Genomic DNA, 18,437 nt, shown 5'->3' with positions numbered 1-18,437 from the left:
TAAAAAAGACTGCTCTTGATTGCTGTATGTATTCTTGATCAAATTTCTGATATTCCAGATTACTAAACATTTCATTTTGTTCACTTCACTTTTCAATATCTTCACTTTTCATCTGGATACTTGTTATAACTAGTAAATCATCGAGCCTTCAAAACGTACTCTATATTTATTTGTTTAGGTGGCCCTGGGCCTACGACCATCCCCTCGAAAATGTGAAAAATAGCCTCTTTATTACCCTATAGTTGAAGAGCTATATCTCTGAACCCAGTTGACCAATTTTTGCTCACAAAGTGTCATTTTTCTTGATATAACGTTTTGATGAAATAATTTTCAGACGCAAAATATAAAATTTATTTGATAGGTCACGAAGAACGAAAAAAAAAACTTAAAAATTAAAAATTTATATTTTTTTAATTTCATGATTTAGAGAAATCATTAACAATAGGTTGGACGTCGAAACGTTAATAAAATCATTTTTTTCGTTAAATTGTGGACTTATTACCCATTTTAGAATAGCTGATTACAATTTCAGATTGTCAGGAAAAAGTACCCACTATCAATTTACAAATGGGCAAGAACTCGATTTTCGAAAAACTGGCAATTTTTAAACAACCAAATCTTCAAATCTGCTAGGTGGATTTTAATTTACCAATACGCTCGTTTGAAACGTATTTAAAAACACTTTTAGTATATTCTTTAACGATAAAATATTGCAAAACCTCTAAATTTTAAAGAACCGCTTGGATTGACATGAAATTTGGCATACACATAGCTAACAAGTCAAAGAAAAAAAGTGACATTGTGCCGATGTGTGCTTTTGCCCCAAGGGTGAGTTTCACCCCCTTTTGGGGATGAAAAATATATGTTCGAATAGTTCGAAATAAGTCCGGAAATGGATAAAATGACTAATTCTTAGCAACTTTTGTTCCATAAAGTTTTTTCACCAAAATAATAATTTTCGAGTTATTTGCGAGTGAATATGTTAATTTTTCTACAAAATAACCACGTTTTCAGACGGTTTTTCGCAAATAACTCAAAAAATAAGTATTTGGTCGAGAAAAAAAATTCCTATCAAAAATATAGCACGTAAAAAGTGAAAAACATGGTGTATATATTAGGCCACTATACCTGGTAGAACCAGAGTTATAGCTAATGAAAAATAGGTTCATATTCGCCAAATTTCAAATCGAATATTTTAACGTGCCATAACCAAAAAACGAAGCACTTTTTTGGGGAAAACTCATTTTAATTTTTTTAAAGTGTTTAAAAAAATGCTTATTTTTGTTTAAAAAAAAATTAGCATCAAAAGTAAACAAGTTACTCTCAAAATAAAGTTCGTCCCTTTTTTTTGGTAAGAAATCGGGAAAATCACCCCCTAATTAGCATTTCAAATGAACTTAATTGTTACCACTTCACAAGTTTTTTACTCGAGTACTTATTGATCATATGGTCTGTAAGTTTCATCGGTTCAAAGTCCTTATTTTTGAAAGAGCTGTAGTTAAAAGGGCTTGAAGAGTCACTTATCACGAGTGTGTGCAAATTTAGAAACACCGAATCTTAACCAACTTTTGTCTTACAGAAAAACAAAAAAATACAGAATATTCAGAAAAGTAAAGCCGACTTTTTTGTTGTTTAAGATTTTTGGTAACTCAAACAATTTTCAGGTTATTTTGAAAAAAAAGCATTTTCTCAAAATGAAATTGTTTTTAAATTTTACTTTAAAACCAAATTTTTTCAAAAATAAGCACTTTGAATCGATGAAACTTACAGATCGTATAAACACAACATAAGTAAAATAACTTGTAAAGCGGTAACAATTAATTTCAGTTGTTAAGTGGGGGGTGATCTTCCTGATTTTTTTTGCCAAAACAAAAGGGACCAACTTTATTTTGAGCGGAACTTGCTTACATTTGATGCTAGAAATTTTTTTTATAAAAACAGAAAAAAGCTTTTTGTAAACACTTTACTAAAGTTGTAATGTGTTTTCTCCAAGAATGCTTCATTATTTGGATTTTTCACATTGAATTATTCGATTTGGAATTTTTCGAGTATAAACCTATTTTACATTAGCTATAACTCTGCTTTTGCTAGGTATAGAGACCTAATATTTACACCGTTTTTTTCACTTTTTGATATGCTTTTTTTTGAAAAAATGCTTACGTTTTGAGTTATTTGCGAAAAACCGTCTAAAAACGTGGTTATTTTGTTGAAAAATGAACATATTCACTTGCAAATAACTCGAAAAGTATTAATTTGATAAAAAAACTCTATAGAACAAAAGTTGCTTAAAATTAGTCAGTTTATCCATTTCGGGACTTATCTTGGCCATATATTTTTTCACCCCGAGATGGGATGAAACTCACCCCCAGGGCAAAAGCACACATCGGCATCATATCACTTTTTTTCTTTGACATGATAGCTATGTGTATGTCAAATTTCATGTCAATCCAAGCGGTTCTTTAAAATTTACCGCAAAAACCATGAAAGAATGTACTATTTCATTAGCCGGTTTCTACAATTTTTCCTTGTTTAGTTAAATTTTGACAATATAAAATTTTGTAAGTTTTGTTTTCGTTCTAGTATTTTATCAAAATGTGACATTATAACAAATAAAACGAAATATTTTGAGCTAAAATCGGTTCATTGGGCGTATAGATATCATCATCATCAATGGCGTCACAACTCTATTCATGAGTCTTTGTCGGGTTTACTATTGTCTTCCATGTTTGTCGGTCTTGTGCCACTATTTCCCATTGTCTCACTCCCATTTTCTCTAGATCTTCTTTGACTGCATCTTTCCACCTTTTTCTAGGCCGTCCTACAGACCTTCTCCCATCGGGCCTTTCCCAAAACAGGTTGTTTATAAGACGATTGTCATTACTGCGTATCACATCCCTTGTTTGGTCTATTGGCCTTTATTTATCTGACTAGATTTTCCTTTCAGAAGAGAGTCTTTAACTCGTTATTGTGTCTGTGCCTCCATTCGTTTGTTACGCTGTCTCTGCAAGGGACATATGGGTATCACTCGAAGGATTTTATGTTCGCGTTTCAACTACTCGTTCAATGTTGTTGTCTTTGGTGATTGTTGCTCCCAGATATTTGAACTCTTTAACCACTTCGAAGTTATGATCGTTTATAGTTTATAGTAATATTTTGCCTTATTCGCCGTCGTTCTTGCTTTGGGACGACCATGTATTTTGTTTTGTCTTCATTTATTTTTAGACCGATATTTAAGCCCGAGAAAATATCCTTAACAGTGTTGATTGTGCTATTGCATCTACGTCATCGACAAAGGCGAGTACAATTTTTGATCCCCGAGCGGCTATGTCTGGTTTGATTTTTGGATAAACTTTTCGCATGACATGCATAGAGTTACTGCTCTACAAATGTAGCGTAAAAAGGGCAGCTGTTTTTTTAACCTTTATTGGGGCATATCTCCGGACCTATGGCACCTATATAGAGCATTAAACAAATAGCTTTTTATAAACTACGTTTTTAAGATTAAAATTTGGTAAAAATCCGCGGACTCCCCCTACAAAAGTGATCGAAAGGTAAAAATATTGCTCATACAGTGGAACCTCGATTATCTGTCTCTCCATTAACCGTCACCTCTGTTAACCGCCAGAGTCCGTACATAAGTTGTATTGAGTACATAAGAAAAAATTTGAGCCATCAATTCATTTTTTTTAGCACTGCGCTAAGCCAAACGAAATTCGCTGAAATGTACAGCTGGTTCCTAAAAAAACTGATACGACTCTTAGTAAGATTTGGTCACTTTGAGCAGTGTATGATTGGTCTGACATTATATTATATTTATTATGACAGACAAATAATAAAATAAACAAACAAACAGCCATTATTTGAGGTTGAAGTTATCTGTCAAATTTTAAGATTTGGCAGTGACAGTGACAGTATGTAAATAATAAGTATTTATCTTTCAAACTATAATAAATTAAATATAATTAAACTCATATTCATTATACAGTCGAACCCGCTTAATGGAATAGCCTTCGTGCCAAGCGAGAGTATTCCTATAACCGGGATATTCTAATAACCGGTCATTGGTGGCTATTAGAAACCTTTCGCGTCCTCAAATTTCTATTCCTTAAAGCGGGATATTCCTTTAACAGGTATTCTAATAAGCGGGTTCGACTGTACCACACCTCATCAAAACCTTTTTACAAGAACATAGCCAGCGATTTTGATATGGCTAAGAGCCAGACTACATCAAGATCGCCTATAAATCGTGCTGGTAATTGCCTTGCAGGGAGACCAAAAACAAAAAGAAGAAGAAGAAGAAAGTACACTGCTCAATTTTCTACAAAATACGCTTTAAGAGTCGTATCAGTTTTTTTTGGAACCAGCTGTACAATGCGGTAAAACCATAAAATGAACTTATGGCTGAATCAACTGTTTTGTTTTCGTTGCCTAAAGATGACATAAACGAATGGTTATTTTGTGATGAGGACGCAAACGGCTATCGATTGCTGACAGTTGATGAAATTGTTGAAATGGCAAAACAGAGGCTGACGAAACAGGTTCAGAAGCTGACACAAACTTGGAATTTGACGGTGGCGATATCGATGATGGTTTTGCACCTGACAAAGATTTGATTGAAGATGCTAGAAAAGCTGCATCGCAATGCAACCATTCATCGAGTGGTATTCTCGGCAAGAAGAATCCAATAAAGTAGATTGCATGATCTTACGCCGATTAAGAAATTCAGCCCTTGTAAAATGTGAAGCATCAGTAAAGCAAACAAAGATTTCAAAATATTTTAAACCAAATTCGACAATATTAACATGAACACAAATTCCTCTTATATTATGAAACAAAACATACAAATAAAATTTGAGAGTTGTAGGTACATATTATAAATTTTTAACCTTTTTTAATGTTCTGTTAACCGTCTTTTCGATTATCCGTCATGCCCTTGGTCCGGTGCCCTGACGGATAATCGAGGTTCTACTGTATATTTATACATGACCGTTACTCTAAATACAAGAATATTTTGGGTGTAACAGTTACTTTCCCGTACAAAAAAATCAGTAGGTACCTATCGTTTCTACCGGATAGAAACTTATTTTCAGTTTAACTATTGGTTTTCCCGGATAACTTTTCAATTTGTATTGATTTCTGCCTAGTTAGCTGTGTTGAAGTAGAAAATAAACCAAGATAAATTCTATTTTTAGCATTCTTCATTGTATCACGTACAAAACGAAAGATGCAAAAGGCGTGTTCTAAACAAGCATGAGTGAAACAATAGTTTCACTTCTTTCGTTATTGTTTCTTGTTTCTTCGATTGTATTTAATGGACAATGGCAACGAGACTGTATTTTTATTGGAGGATATTCTGTGTATAGGGTGATCAAATTAATCTGCAGATTTTTATATCGGGTCATGAATCGTCAAATGAGCTACAGGAAACTCAATGAGAAATTTTAAACTGTTGAATTTCTCCTCTCCCTTCTTTCTTGAGATGGGCAGGACACATATCCAGAATGACAGATGGGCGATGGACCAAGAGGTTATTGGAATGGAGACCAAGAGAAGACAAGAGAAGCGTCGGTCGACGTAACTGGTATCCTCCTCATCTTGAGCCATCACCACCTGGACCTCGATTTTTGACCCTTCGCTTCATTATCGAACGTATTCGCTTTGTATACTAAACAGATACGCATCTTTTTTGGAAGGGTCAAAAATCGAGGTCCTGGTCGTCTGCGAACCAGAATGTGTCGTAGAGATAATCGTCCCTTATCGGCATTCCCATGCCCCTATATTTTGCCCCACGCTGTTAGTTTTAAAAATATTTTAAATAGAGTTGGTGTCGTAGGGCATCACTGTAGTAGTCCATTTGTTGTTTTGAAGTTGGCAACTATCTTGTTTACGATTTTTATATATACTTCATTTCCTCTATATATGTTGGTGATGGCTTGTGTTAAGTTAGCTGATAATATATCCCTATTTTGGTCATTGCTTTTTATGTCAAATGCAACATAATATGGCAAATTACCTAAGCGACGCCTTTAAACATGGAAATCTCCAGCTGATAAAGACAACAAAATCGTCAGAAATAAAATTGACTACATCCTAATAAAGCACAGATATCGAAACTCAATTCAGGCAGTAAAGGCATATCCAGGAGCGGATGTATCTTCTGATCACAGTCTTCTTATTGCTAGGTTTCAACTTCAACTAAAAAAGACGCAAAAAGGCCGCAACAACAATCAACTTAACATACAGAAACTAAAGTCAGAAGAAACAAAAAAAATCTGAAACACGAAATCAACACAAATCTAGACAGACCCAGGAAATAATTGCAACGTAGAACAGCAGTGGCAATTCTTCAAAACCTCTATATTAGAGCCAAGTAAGACAGTGCTTACAACAACCAAATGTAAGAAAGAAGAATGGATGACGGAGGAAATTCTAGAGTTGATGAATGAAAGAAGAAAAAATAAAACCATCAATAAGACCCGCTATAAACAGCTTTAAAACCAAATAAGAAAAAAATTAGGGAGGCTAAAGAAACCTACTTCTCTGAAAAATGTAAAGAAATAGAAGAATTGCAAAACAGATATGACAACTTCAACCTACATAAATAAGTCAAATAACTAGCCGAAATAGGAAATAGAAGAACCTCAAATATATTGCTCGACAAAAATGGAAATATTATAAAGGAGACAAAACGAAAACTAGGACGATGGAAAGAGTACATCGAGGAACTATTTCATGACCAGAGAGAAGTTAGTACATCCGTAGATAGCCAAACCGTAGATGTGGGCCCACAGATAACCAAATCAGAGGTTAGTCAGGCAATAGACTCTATAAAAACCAATAAATCTGCTGGTCCAGATGAGTTACCTAGCGAGCTGATAAAGTTAGTCAACGAGAAAAACCTGGACATAATAGTGGAACTGTTCAACGCTACCTATACTACGGGAATCATCCCTAGATAAATGTTGACATCAGCAATTGTGTGTTTGCCAAAGAAAATGAATGCCAAAGAATGCAGTGACTACCGATCCATAAGCTTAATGTCACATACCTTGAAAATTCTGCTGAAAATTATCGACGCCAGAATACACTCTAAACTGGAGCTGGATATTAGTGACACTCAATATGGGTTCTGCAATGGTATGGGTACCAAAGAGGCATTATGCTCCTTCAACGTGCTGACACAGAGATGTTTGGATGTTAACCGTCCTCTTTACGTCTGTTTTATAGACTTCAATAAAGCGTTTGATAAAGTAAAACATGATCGACTCATGGAAATTCTGAAAACTAAAAACCTAGATGAAAGAGATTTAAGACTAATAACACACCTCTATTACAATCAGCGAGCAATAGTAAGAATTGAAAAAGAAACATCTGAAGAAATGGAAATAAAGAGAGGAGTCAGGCAAGGCTGCATACTATCACCTCTATTATTTAACGCTTATTCTGAAGAGGTAAGGCGAGAAATTCTGGAAGATGAAACAGTCGGCATAAGAGTAAATGGAGTCTTAGTTAACAACATCAGATATGCACGTGATACAGTAATAATAGCCGATAGTTTACAAGATCTGCAAAGACTCATGAGTCAAATAGTAAGGTGTAGCAGGGAGTACGGACTCTCTCTCTTAATATCAAAAAGACGAAATTTATGAAAATTAGTAAAAACAACCATAATACTAACGAAATCTTAATAATAGAGGGCCAACAGATCGAAAGAGTAAAAAAGTACACTTACCTAGGAACACTTATAACAGAAAATAATGACTACACTGCAGAAATCAAAGTCAGAATCAAAAAAGCACGTTCTAATTTTATGGAAATGAAAAAGGTCCTATGTAGCAAAGATTTAGCATTAGCTCTTAAAGTACACCGAACAAAATGTTACGTATACAGTGTACTATCTATACTATGGAGTGGAATCATGGACGTTAAATGTAGAGACCATGAGACGACTTAACGCCTTTGAAATGTGGACCTATAGAAGAATTATGAGGGTTTCCTGGGTAGATAGAGTTACGAACAACGAAGTACTGAGAATAATAGGTAAAGAGAAGGAAGTTGAACTTACAATTAAAGAAAGAAAACTACAGTATCTCGGACATGTGATGCGGGGCGAGAAGTATGGCATCCTGCGACTCATAATGCAAGGAAAGATAGATGGCAGAAGAAGCATCGGAAGAAGACGAATTTCATGGCTGAAGAACCTGAGAGAATGGTTTGGATGCAGCTCAAAACAACTATTTAGAGCTACTGCCTCAAAAATTAAAATAGCTATGATGATTGCCAACCTCCGTAGCGGAGATGGCACCTGAAGAAGAAGAAATTAATGTACGGTAGCGAAACCTGGTCACTTGAAGTAAGATCGCTAAACGGTATTGAATCGTTCGAAATGTGGTGCCTCAGAAAGTTGCTTAAAATTCCATGGTGACCATATTACAAATAAATAAGTAAGATGAAGTTTTTCAATCCTAAAAGCAACATTAATAATATTGAAAATATTAAAAATATTACTAAAAGATTTTTAAATTGAAAAACTTATTGATACATTTTCCTGGTGACACCTCCAAGGCTTCTACAATTTGCAAGCTAAATGGATGCTGCAGTGAAGACAAAGGGAAGGAATTCTACACTATGCAATTCACATCCCCGTCTGCAGCTTGGTAAAGTTCCAACGGAAAATGCACCTAGTTACTCTACGGAGTAATACGAATATAAAATAAAAATGTATACCATTTTTATTCAGTTGCAATGCGAAGGCAAAACAATCTTACTTTTCAATTAGAATACGGAGTGCAATCCAGCTCTCTGAACCGCGATTTTCGATTCTTATTGGAATCTCATCGGAGAGAGCGCAGGCTTGTTCTTCCACTGAATAAAAATGGTATACATTTTTATTTTAAATAAATAAGTTTTAATTAGTATAAAAGAAGAGCTAACACCCAAAGAGAGCTTCTAAATAGCGTTATAAAACGAAAGGTCTCGTGCCTAGGCCATATTTTAAGAGGCAACAAAAATATAGTCATTTAAAAACCATTTAAATGGGCAAACTTGAAAGCGAAGGGGACCAGATCGCAAACGCTCATGGTTTGGAGACATAAAAAATGTATAGAAAATTTTTTGTTGGTTTCTAAAATTTGTAGAAAAAAATCGTTGGTTTCGTTAATGACTAATATACAGTAGGAAAAATTAAAGAATACCCATGAACGAACATATAAAACACGCTGTATTTTCCTGTCACCGTGTCACACAAAAAATTAGCCAGCGCAAGTACATGTAATAATTATTGTTACATATACTTGCACTGGACAATTTTCTTTGTGACACGGTGACAGGAAAATACAGCGTGTTTTATATGTTCGTTCATGGGTATTCTTTCATTTTTCCGACTGTATTAATATTCTGTAAACAAATCAATAAATGCATATTAATGTGCAATTTGTATGGTTTTACACCACATTTCTTTTAAGATTAGTGCATATTGTTCCAAAGCCTATTCAATAAAGTCAATTTTATTAACCCATAACCCATTTAGTATTTAGTCATAGCCATAAAAAAATAATAAAAAAACTAACCAGGAAATTCATTTAAAATTGACCTTGTCCACTGCAGGTAGTAGTGAGAAAACAACAATATCACGGATATAAATATTGGTTTTTTTTAATACATATTTACATAAAATATATGATTTACAGAATATTTAAAACCCTGACCTCAATCACAAATTCATCTCTAATTTTTCGAATCACTTTTTTCTACAAATTAATTTAGATGCCATATAAACATACAGGAGAAGAAGAACACACAAAGAGAAAAATGAAACCTGGACAACCTGAAAAATCCGGAAATAGAAAAACGATTTCGAGAAAAACCGAATGGAAAACTCCTAGAACAGAGAGAGGAAACAATACAAGAAGAATGAAATAAGATTAAAAGAATAACATGGGAAACGGCTAAAAGAGTGATAGGAATTAAAAAACATCAAAGAAAAGAGCTTTGGTTTGATGAAGAATGTTAACAAGCAATAGACAAAAGAAATTAACTATACGTAGAATACATGCGTGTTGAGTCAATATCTTGTTACTTTGAAAAGTCGACTTTAAAGTATAATATTGTTATGTTGAATAAATCGATTTTAAAGCAGTGTTGCATTGTAACAATATACTGTCATGTCATACAAAAAATGGTTGCAATATGTCTCTAAAGATAAATTGCAGCATCTTATAGCCACTAGACATTTTTCCTCACAACTGCAAAGCTATAAAGTAAGTGATGAATATAATAGGTCTGGATCCCGCGTATGAAAAAAAGTTGATTAATAGCAAGCTGAAAATTTGTTAATGGCTTAAGGGTGTCTAGTCGGACAAACTTTGATATATGGGAACACTGGAACAGGGGAAGTTTTAATTGTGGAACAGGTTAAAAATTTGGAACGGTCAGACTACGAAAACGGCTCATGTATTTTGTCCGACAGAACAGATAGTCCAGAGAAATAAGATTTTTCTCGTGACACATCCCCCTCCAGGCCGAAACCAAATTTTTTGAGTAGTATGGACATCTATATTATTAACCTATATGTTTCCTGCAGCCGATTTTGATGATATACATAGTTATAAACAAATGAAGATCGAAAAACGGTAAATTATCGCTTTTTTCGTCTATTACCAAATAGTTAAGCACTTTAAACAAATTTGAGAGTAAGAAACTCATAAATCGTATAAAAAACTTCAATATGGCATTCGCTGAATATGTCCATCCTTATTGGTTGCTTAGAAAATTGCAAAATAAATCATAAATTTTGAGTTTTTATAAATATTCATAACTTAGGTAAAAATTAACTTAGAATCTTCTTCTTACACGGAATGCCGAGACTTCTTGTACTTAAATTATATTTTAAATTTCAAAGCAATTGGTCAAATAGTGTAAAAGTTATTTAATTTGTTTATTCCAAATTCATTTTTTTGCAACACTATAAGTCAGAAAATTACGAGGTTACAATAATACTTCAGAGAGTTTATGAAAGAAGTACATTTATACTATTACCTTAATTAAAAATAAATGACAAAAAATAATTTTAAACAGTGTAAAATTATTTTGCACAAACATGTCGATTTTTTGCTTACTTATAAACAATTCGAATAACTTTTTAACCGTTACCCGTAGACAAATTATTTTTTCACATTTAGAAAGACTGAATTTTTATACACATTTAGAAAGAAAAACAACTGTTCTAGGACATTTAGGGACAAAGTTAGCCCCCCCATTTTTTTAATTGACATATTTTTGCAAAATTATTTTGCAATACTTATAATTATTTTTTGTCATTTTTTTTAAATTAAATAAATACTGTAAATTTTCTTCTTTCATAAACTATCCAAAATATTACTGTAACTTCATCATTTTCTGACTTACAGTGTTGCAAAAAAAATTTATTTTGGATAAACAAATTAAATAACTTTTAAACTATTTGACCAGTTGCTTTGAAATTTAGGGTATGATTTAAGCACCATAAGTCTCAGCATTCCGTGTAATAAGAAGGTTCTAAGTTAATTTTTACATAAGTTATGAATATTTATAAAAACTCAAAATTTATGATTTATTTGGCAATTTTCTAAGTAACCCATAAGGATAGACATATTCAGCGAACGCCATATTGAAGTTTTTTATACGGTTTATGAGTTTATTACTCTCAAATTTGTTTAAAATGCCCAATTTTTTAGTAATAGACGAAAAAAGCGAAAATTTACCGTTTTTTGATCTTCATTTGTTTATAACTATGTATATCATCAAAATCGGCTGCAGGAAACATATAGGTTATTATTATAGATGACCATATTACTCGAAAAATTTGGTTTCGGCCTGGAGGGGGTTGTGTCACCAACACGATATTTTTTTTCCTTATTTCTCTGAACTAAGACTTAAACTCTTCGAACAGAGATTAAACTCTCATGCAAAAATCAGACTGCTATTTATCACCAAATGGGCGTTTTAATGAGTGGAACATGTAGAATATGTCAAATGACAGGAATTATGACATGACAGGTGATAAATAGCAGTCTGATTTTTGCATGAGAGTTTACTCTGTTCGGAGAGTTTAAGTCTGTTCTGTCGGACAAAATAAATGTGCCGTTTTCGTGGTGTGACCTTTCCAAATTTTTAACCTGTTCCACAATTAAAACTGCCCCTGTTCCAGTGTTCCCATATATCAAAGTTTATCCGACTAGACAGCCTTAAGCTATTAACAAATTTTCAGCTTACTATTAATCAACTTTTTTCCATACGCGGGATCCACACCTATAAATGGTTCTTACGCTTGATGGAACAATAGAGAACAATACCGACATATCCGGTTATAAAAAATACATAATCATTAGAGAGCGGAATATATGCAAAGTGCATATAGATGCATATATTGCATATTTTCAGACAATAAACACAACATTGCATATTTAAGCTAAACACGATTTATTTTGCATATTTTAAAAATAAATTATATAAAAGTTTAAAATTTTCCTCTCTTAGTTGGAATTTTATAACTTCGATATGAACGAGCTCGTTATTTATCTATCTATCGCTCATTATTATCTATCTGGACTTTCCCATTACTACCTGAATTTAACAATTATGGGTGTTCCCAGAAAAATATTATTTTATTAGCGTAGCAAGTCGTAGGTACCTACCTGCTTTTAAGGGTCTAATATTTATTTTGTCAGCTTCCGGCCAATATTTGTTTAAAGTAAACGTTGTATCGTATTTAGTGTTTTTTAAGTGATTGGTATATATTAAATTTAAATATGTCTACCATTCAAAAAAGTGCTTGGATAAAGTGTTTTCCCGAGTTAAAGCTAAGTGGAGACAAAGTATTTTGCAAGGCCTGTTCCAAAATCGTAAGTTACATTCATTTTCACATTTCATTTTTTAAATGAGGAACTGACATGAAAGTGTTTTTATTCGACAAATTCGCTTTTACTTCTATAAAGACGGACATAGAGTCTTGTTAACACTTTTTCTGCTCATTGTCAAAAAATTCCCGGAAATACAGGGATTACAATTAGAAATAAATTAAAAAATGTTTTAGAAAAAAATGAGGGCTTCGATTGTTTGACGAAAGTTGTACGTATTTTTGAAGGCAACTTTTCTGAAGATCTTACGACTTGGCAAATTAGTTTACTGCCTAAATTAAAATATTGTCCTATAACATCAGTAGATGTAGAACGAACTTTTTCTGTGTCCAAACACGTTTTTAGTGATAGAAGGCAAAAGTTGCTAGTTGAAAATTTTGAAAAATATTTGATTATAAATTCATACTATAATTTAGATTCTTAATTTAATTATAATATCAGTTTTTGTGTGTGTCATTTCATTTGTTTTTATGTGAAAAATAAATATGTATTAAACATAAATGTAGGTTGAATTTTTTAAACATAAATGTTTATATTTAATATATTGTTTTATTTTTGAGTATTTTTAATATGCATTTGCATATTTAGACAAATTTAGAAAAAAAACCTGCATATTTGTGGTAAAAGTAATGCATATATATGCGCATATTTTGGTAATGTTGTGTTGCATATATTCCGCTCTCTAATAATCATTAAACTCAATATTCATGCTCGGTGGATTGATAATGTGGAAGAAGACCTTGGGATTCTAAGGGTAAAAATATGAAGAGAAGTTATTAGAAATCGACAGAAGTGGCGACTTTTCTGCGAATAGAGCAAAGATCCATAAAATATTGTGGAGCCAATCATGATAATAATTCATGCTCAGTACTATTTATTTGGGTGAATACTATACTTAAATCATTCTCACCCGAAGATAACAGAAATAGAGCGCCTCACGCTGGTCTGAATTTTGAATCGGTTAGGGTTAGGGTACCATGTAGCTGATAGTGTGCATCTATCGCGCATCAGAGTGCTATAGGTGGAAAAGGGATGGCCTGGAGCATTGGAGCAAGGTGGAGTAATTTCTGTTTTTACACGAACTAATACACCTCGTTCCAATAAATTGTTACACCCGAATTTCATTTTAAGGGGTGGGCATATCTCATAGTCTGAGTTAAATCAAATTGCTTGCTTGCTAAGTCATTCTTTAAACAAGGTCGACAAAGAAAAAACATTTTAGCGAGCAATTATTATTCAGTCTTGTTTTAATTTCCTGAATGTTAAAATTGCGTTAGATAGATGGACTTGGTTTCTTAGCTTCTAAACACAAATGTCGTAGAATGATTTCCACTAAGTATTGTGTAATGTGTAACCGGCTCAAATCATAACATAGATAAGCTGCATATTTTCTCACACCAAGTCAATGATCTATTCTCAAACTTATCCCAAGAAATGCATATTTACTGTTTTATTTAAGTTAATAGCTTGTTTTTACAATACGTCTGAATAACAGCTATTTGACCTTAAAACGTTTTTTATTTGTTTCGCTTTCGATAACTTATTATAACAAGGCCATTCAAGGATAGTGTACAATACAATCTCTTTTCTTTGTTACTCGAGAGGTTGGTATTTCTTTCTAAAGTATCCCACACAGCAAATCTGGTTTAAATAATTATAATTATAACACCTTCACGCAGAATGATAATTGATTTGTGTTAGCACCTTCTATGCAGGTTTAATGTACAGGGTACGTTATTAGTTGTTGTAGACAGTCAATATGAGGACTGGGAGGAGCAGAGTGGTTTCAGAGCAGGAAGATCGTGTATTGATATTCTGTTTTGTATAAAACAATTAATTGAAAAATCACTAGCATATGGGAGTCAACTACATCTAGTATTTATAGATTTGAGGAAAGCCTATGACAGTGTGCCGGTAAATAGACTTTGGGAATCCCTAACAGAGAACAATGTACACCCACAGTACATTAATGCGGTGAAAAGTTTTTACCAAGGAAACAGCAGTTGTATAAAAACGAGAGATGGACACTCAGAATACTTTTAGGTTAACAAGGGTCTAAGACAGGGATGCTGCCTGTCCCCTACCCTCTTGAAAATTTATATAAACACGGCTCTGAAGAAATGGTTCAGAAAATGTAAAAAAATGGGAGTACGAATCAAAGACGGTAATCTGATTACTTTGTTATTTGATTTCCCTCCCCTTTGGGTCGGTAAATTAAAATTGTCAAAGTGTCACTCGGGATACAAATCAATAATTTTAGAGCTTTTGTGTAATTATAAATGATAATATTCTAAGTAGGATTTTTGTATAACTTCTATTTATGTGAATAAAGTGCTCGTCAAAAGTTAGGGATATAGAAAATTCTACTGAATTTTCGTAGTAGATTTTTTCGTAAACAGACTAACGGATTCCGCTATTTTTTTTTATTATTTTAGATTTTTCTTTAGTATTTACACAGTTATGCAAAGGTTTAATCAAACTTTTTTTTGTACTTATACAGGGTGGAAGAAAAGAAATGTTTTTCTTATGTTAAGTTTGAGATGCCCTGTAGGGAGGACGAGGTAAAATTGTGAGTACACATCGAAATCGTATTGTAGTCTTATGTTTTGTGAACATTTTGTTTTTTGAATGTCCCTGATATCCTTAGAAACAAAAAAAATAGACGGTTTTGTAACTTAACATGTGTTTTAACCGAAATAAAAGTTTGAGACACCTTGTATTGAGAATAGGACACAAGAGTATACCTCGATATTATGTTGTAGTCTTATATTTTGTAAATATTTTATTTTCTTAATTTCTCTAATATCTTTAGTAACAAAGACACTAGACGGTATTACACATTAATATGTGTTTTAACTGACGACTTGCGCCACATCACACATGTGAAACATAGAAACACATATTAAAGAGTAATACCGTCTAGTTTCTTTGTTATTAAAGATATCAGAGAAATTAAAAAAAAACAAAATATGAGACTACAACATAATATCGAGATATACTCACCTTTGTGCCTTTTTGTTGTTCTGAAGCTATTTTCTTGTGGCATTTTTATAATCAAGTATATTCAAATGGGAAATAAATAATTATTTTGTATTTTGACAACGACACCCGACTTGGGCGTCAAAACGTTAATAAAATCATTTTTAGGTAAAATTGTGGCTTATTTCCCATTTGAATATACTTGATTATTTGTGCCTTTTTCTCCCTACAAGGTGTCTCAAACTTTTGTTTCGGTTAAAACACATGCCAAATTACAAAACCGTCTATTTTTTGTTTCTAAAGATATCAGGGACATTCAAACAACAACATGTTCACAAAACATAAGACTACAATTAGTGGAGTCACTGAAGGTGGATACGAGCTATTACCTCCGATTTCGTTGAACCTCCATCGATTTGGATGAAAATTGGCGAGTGTTTAGAGGATATCTCAAGGAACAAAGGTGACATGGTGCCAACTTGCGCTTTTACCCTGGGGGGTGAATGCCACCCCTTTTCGTGGGTGAAAATTATTTTATTAAAAATAACCCCATAATTCGATAGAGGGACTAACTCTAAGCAAAATTTGTTATATAAAGTTATTGAAATTAATCATAAATTTTTGAGTTATTAAAGATTAGAGATTTTAATTTTTCCTGAGAAAAATGCACGTTTTTAACCGATTTTTTATAAATAATTCAAAACCTATAAGTTCTTACAAAAAAGTTATTATTACCAAAAGTAAAGATAATAAAAAATGAAATAAATTCCTTACTAGAAAAACCTTTTAGTGTTAACAAAAAGTGAGTTATAGGTAATTAAATGTATATTTCTTTCGGCGACTACCCAAATCTAAGTATTAAAGCTTAATAACGTGAAAATTATGCATTGTATAACACAAACTTATTAAACATTTGTGAAAGTATTTAAAAATATCTATCAGATGAGCCCACGAGCAAGTTGATAGCATTAAAATTTATGCTCCAAAAATTTTTCAAAATTTATCTTTTAAAAGTTTTTCCAAAAAACGTTATTGTTTTTTTTTAATAACTCTGTTAATTTTGAGACATAAGATTCGCCTAAAAACCATTTGAAAGCTTAAACTAAGGGATTTTAAACCACGTTAAATTTAATTTTCTAAACCCCTTACTTTTTTAAAAATAAAAGGTTAAATTGCCCGGTTACATGGTTCTCGCAGGCAAAATTTAAGCTTAAAACGTTTCTATCTCGGTTATTTTGTACCCTACAGAAATAGTAAGACAGATAAAATATTTGGTACAGAAAAAACTAGAATTTAATTATGTATCATTTTTTTCGTATATTGAGTATTTTTGGAGTTATTATTAAAAGAAAATGAAAATTACGATAATCTGAAAAATTCTGATTTTTTTAAATTACATCTTTTTTTCAAAAATATGCATTCTAAACCGGTCAAAATTGTTGAAATCCTTACTTATGCTATTATAAAGAAACTCTTTTAAGGATTTCTATAAATTTTAATTTTTGTGGAAATGACGATGTTTTATTTTTTAACTTTTTCCAAAAAAAATCCAAAGGGTTCTCTTATTTTCATCATAACTTGCTTAATATTGATGCTATTAACGTCTTATGGAGCTCATTTGATAGGTATTTCAAAGTACTTTGACAAGTGTTTAGTAGGTATATTTTATAAAATGCATCGTTTTTCCGTTATTTAAGGTTGAATACTTAGATTTGCGTACTCGTCGAAAAAAATATATCTTCAATTACCTACCCATAACTTACTTTGAATTAAAATTAGTGTACTTCTTTAAATAAGAAGTGTATTCAACTTTTTATTATCTTTAATTTTGGTGATAATAACTTTTTTGTAAAAGCTTATAGTTTTTGAGTTACACGTGAAAAACAGCTTTAAAACATGCATTTTTTTTACGAAAAAATAAAATCTTTGATCTTTAATAACTCAAAAAGTATTGATTTATATGAATAACTTTATATAACAAATTTTGCTTAGAATTTGCCCCTTTATCGATTTCTGGTATTATTTTTAATGAAATAATTTTCACCCCCGAGAAGGGGTGGCGTCCACCCCCAGGGTAAAAGCGCAAGTTGGCATCATGTCACCTTTGTTCCTTGAGGTATCCTCTAACTACTCACCAATTTTCATAAAATTCGATGAAGGTTCAACGAAATCGGAGGTGAAAACCTTCATTGACTCCACTAAATATGGTTCTTATGTATACTCACATTTGTACCTCGTTCTCCCTACAGGGTGTCTCAAACTTAACATAAAAACATTTCTTTTCTTGCACCCGGTATAAGTACAAAACATAAGTTTGAGTAAACCTTTGCACAACTGTGTAAATACTAAAGAAAAATCTAAAATAAAAAAAATAGCGGAATCCGTCTGTCGTCTGTTCGCGAAAAAATCAACTATGAAAATAAGCATAATTTTCTATATCCCTAACTTTTGACGAGCAGTTTATTTACAATGAATAATTTAATAGCGTTTCTCTGATACATTCACCAAAAATCGTATAATATAATATGAACGTATTGACTTAAAAAAATGCAAAGCACATGT

At 32.4% G+C, this 18,437-nt stretch overlaps 1 protein-coding gene across 2 annotated transcripts in view; it reads left to right on the top strand.

The window, feature by feature from the left end:
• LOC114334834 (zinc transporter ZIP1) overlaps window positions 1-18,437 on the top strand; it is a 100,028-nt gene that overhangs the window by 79,504 nt on the left and 2,087 nt on the right. The gene's annotated exons all lie outside the window — the stretch shown is intronic.

This window comes from Diabrotica virgifera, chromosome 5, assembly GCF_917563875.1.
Source record: "Diabrotica virgifera virgifera chromosome 5, PGI_DIABVI_V3a".
Taxonomy (NCBI): Eukaryota; Metazoa; Arthropoda; class Insecta; order Coleoptera; family Chrysomelidae; genus Diabrotica; species Diabrotica virgifera.
Note: the sequence above shows the minus strand (reverse complement) of the source record. Positions and strands in the feature narration are given on the sequence as shown.